Raw genomic sequence first — 3,450 nt, 5'->3', positions numbered from 1 at the left:
ACCTTGTCGAAACGTTGTACATTTGCTGTCTTCTAAAAACTTCTATAAATATTATTGTATTTCATTTGTTTTAATGACCATTTTATTAAAAAATTAGATCAATTTCAGGTTTTTAATTTATTGGCCCCACCTTAAAATGTTCTGCCCCCCCCCCCTACGCCACTGGGTGGGTCAAGGCTTGAAAGTGTCGCGTAGTCCTAGGGGTGTTGGCTCTTGTTCAGAAGTCTTCCACGGTCTAGTCGTCGGACTTCAGTTGACGGGCAATCCCTGGCTGGCGGTAGGTCGTTGGAATCCCTTCCACTATGATGGCTGGCTGTTTCTTCGTTGATGACTCAGGGGTGGCTTGCTTGTGGCTATTTGGTTCTGTGGTGGTGGTGTTATCACCTACAGGCTCAGGTAGTGGCTTGTTACCGTACGTGGGCTGTTCTGTTGTCTTCGTCAGTGAGTACTTGTTGCTAGTCGACGTGGTACTGGTGTCCAAATCCACTTGTGAAAGAAAACGCATGTGAATTAAACAGGTAAAAGATTTCAGAGTGCCAATCCTTTCAACCCAGATGTTATATGTTACTGCAATATCTTCTCAGGCAGAATAGACATTATCTTCTATAGAGAACAAAGGAAGTAGAACAAGGAAACGTAATTACTTTTTGGACCACTTGTTGTCATCACTACAGCACGGATAAATATAATGACTGAAAAAAAATTAAAAATCTCTATCTAACTAAAGTATGTAAAAAATTTATAATATGGCTGCATATCATAACACTTTAATTGTCCTTGTTTTTAGAGCATATAAGATATGGGTTCTCTAATTGACAATTAACTAGCTTTCTGGCAGGAGAGATAGCACGCGATGTTCAGCAACATAAAGTTATTTTTCCTGTATGCAAATCAAATTACTATTTTGAAAAGTTTTTTTTGGTGTACAAAACTTGAAGATAGCTTTTATATGCGGAAGCATCTGTTAGCTGAGTTCTTGCACAGATCTTAAAATGAACAACTCGACTTTCAAGATCTACATATCTACATGTGCCGATGTTTCCGTTTATCAACGTTATATTTTAAGATCTGTGCAAAAACTCAGCTAATAAATGTTTCCGCATATAAAAGCTATCGTGAAATTAGTAAAAGGGGCAGTTATGCCCTAGAGCTTATTTGTCAATGAACACAGTTCTCAGATGTGAGGTACATTTCATGTGCGGACTTGGCTTTGTTTCTATATTTTGTTTTTATATTTAAAACCATGTTTGCCCCCGTAAGACAGTATTATTTAGATAGATTAAGGAATTTTAAGAGACTTAGGCAAGGATTTAATATAGTGGTGCGTAGATATATTTAGATTATTAACTTACTTTGTTTTAACATTACACTCTTTGTTTTGATCTGGTGAAACCCGTCAATGAAATGTTCAGTTTGTTTTAGTTGTTTAACTTTATATTTTTGCAGTAATAACTTGAGCGTTATTTTTGTTTGTGTTTAAGAGAAAAGATAACCTTCGCTTAACTGTTAGTAAGTGAATATTGCTTTGTCTCATTTCTATTAAGGTAGATAAAATAACGACCTACATATCCAGAATGTATCTTATTAACTCAAAATTTTGCTATTACACATTCATCAGTAGCTATCAGTATCCTACAAATTCACTGATCTAGTTGAAATTAAATTCGAACACCTGTCATTAGTTAATGGAACGTCGATACACGTATATAGAATTAAAAGGTTTAGATCATATCAAAATAATATCACACACACTAATAGTTTCGTTTTGAGTTTACTTAATCATTATAAGTATTATTTTATTACAAGTTACAGTAAGGAAAAATATTTTTTTTTAAATATTCTTCCTTACTGTAAAAGCCATAACTTGTAGTAAAGTAATATCAAATCTTAAAATTAAAGAATAGGTTGAATAATCGCCAAGTTTTTGTTGTATTTTTATTTAAAGAAGGATGGCGTTTCAGATCTGACGAAGAGCGCTAGTTCGAAACGTCATCCTTCTTTAAATAGAATATAACAAAAGCTTGGCGATTGTTCAAACTATTCTTCAATTTCAACATCTTTGTCGCCTATGCGGTTTTAACTACATACTTATTAATATCAAACGTTAAGTTGGTTGGTTTACTTGCTGGCTTTCCTTCTTTTAGAAATATTAAAACGTCCGCTTGGTTCCAAGCAGTCGGTATGTATTCAGATTTAGAGATATGTTTAAATGTAGCAGATAGATGTTCGTACAATCTCGGTGTGCCTTTTTTGATAAGTATATACCGTATTTTGTCATGTTGAGGAACCTTGCTTTTTTTTTTGTCATTTTGAGAGTGTCTTGTATTTCTGGCACTGTTATTGGTTTTATGAGTTGTTGAGTCGTGTTTTCTTGATTGCTAGGGGACTTACTGGGAAGGTAGGTGAGTATGGGATTTTGTTTGTGTTAATATGGTTATTAACTTTATTGTAGAATGATTTGTTCACTGTAGGTTCGTTTTTAAAGTATTTTCTGGATATTTCTGCTTTTTTTTATTTTTGTGTTGGTAGTGGTGTTATTGTATTTTAGTGTGGGATATATGTGTTTATTTGCATTACTTCCAGAAAATATTTTTAAGTGAGACCACGTGCATTTGGGGTCTGTGTGTTTGTATAGTTTGAGCAATATTCGTCCCAACCATCTCTTTCTAGTCATTTTATTTTGTTTCTTATAGTGTTTCTGAGTGTGTTTAGTCTGGTTTTGAGATCAGTATCTTGTGTATTCATATGTATATTTTTCGTAGTTTTCTGCGTTCGTTTACAAAAGCCCTTAGGGTCGCGCCCTTCAGTGTGAAAAACACTGCTCTAAATGAAAACAGTTTTACCTGAATATACCACAAATATATAGCAAATTAAATACATCTATATGTATAAAAGAGGAATTTTGTTTATTTTGTTCGCTATAGGAAACCAAACGGTTGAACTTGCAAATTTTAAACTAACTTCATAAAAACCAGATTTTTACAAGAAATTTAATGGTACTATTTATTTTGTATTTGGTGTAGTATTTAATGACAAAATTGACAATTAATGATTATTGTGCCATTTTTTTTTGTAATAAACGTACAAACATAAGCACGTTTTGCACATAGAAAGTGTTATGGCGGGAGACACTCAGATCACCTTGCTGTCAGTTCAGTATTTCCAAAAACAGTTTTCTTTAAATAGTACTAAGTGGTTTGATAAGTAATTTAGTAACTTTGTGAATTGCAAATTATTGTTTAGTGATAAAGGTGATTATGCCACCCAAGAAACGCCCTTTATATGGAAAGTCTTCTGCCGCTAAAAGAATGCAAGCACAAAGAGCAGCTGAAACAGAAAAAGAACGCAATCAAAGACTTCAAGCACAAATTGCAAAACAGGGTGTTCAAATACAGGAAGAGACTTTGGAACAACGTAAAGTTAGACTTCGAGCTCAAGTTGAAATGCAGG

The 3,450-nt window shown here is 33.9% G+C and overlaps 1 protein-coding gene across 3 annotated transcripts in view; it reads left to right on the top strand.

Moving 5' to 3' along the window:
- Positions 1-2,037: 2,037 nt before the first annotated feature.
- The window catches only part of LOC106471056 (D-amino-acid oxidase-like), a 33,738-nt gene continuing 32,325 nt past the window's right edge, over positions 2,038-3,450 (top strand). The window contains exon 1 of one of the 3 annotated variants that reach the window (XM_013931642.2): positions 2,038-2,179. The gene's annotated coding sequence lies outside the window, so the exon portion shown is untranslated. Of the gene's footprint in view, positions 2,180-2,232; positions 2,403-3,450 lie in introns of those variants that run through there. The other 2 variants (XM_013931644.2, XM_022399674.1) reach the window with 2 other exon arrangements.

This window comes from Limulus polyphemus, unplaced genomic scaffold, assembly GCF_000517525.1.
Source record: "Limulus polyphemus unplaced genomic scaffold, Limulus_polyphemus-2.1.2 Scaffold4375, whole genome shotgun sequence".
In the NCBI taxonomy this organism is placed as follows: domain Eukaryota; kingdom Metazoa; phylum Arthropoda; class Merostomata; order Xiphosura; family Limulidae; genus Limulus; species Limulus polyphemus.
Note: the sequence above shows the minus strand (reverse complement) of the source record. Positions and strands in the feature narration are given on the sequence as shown.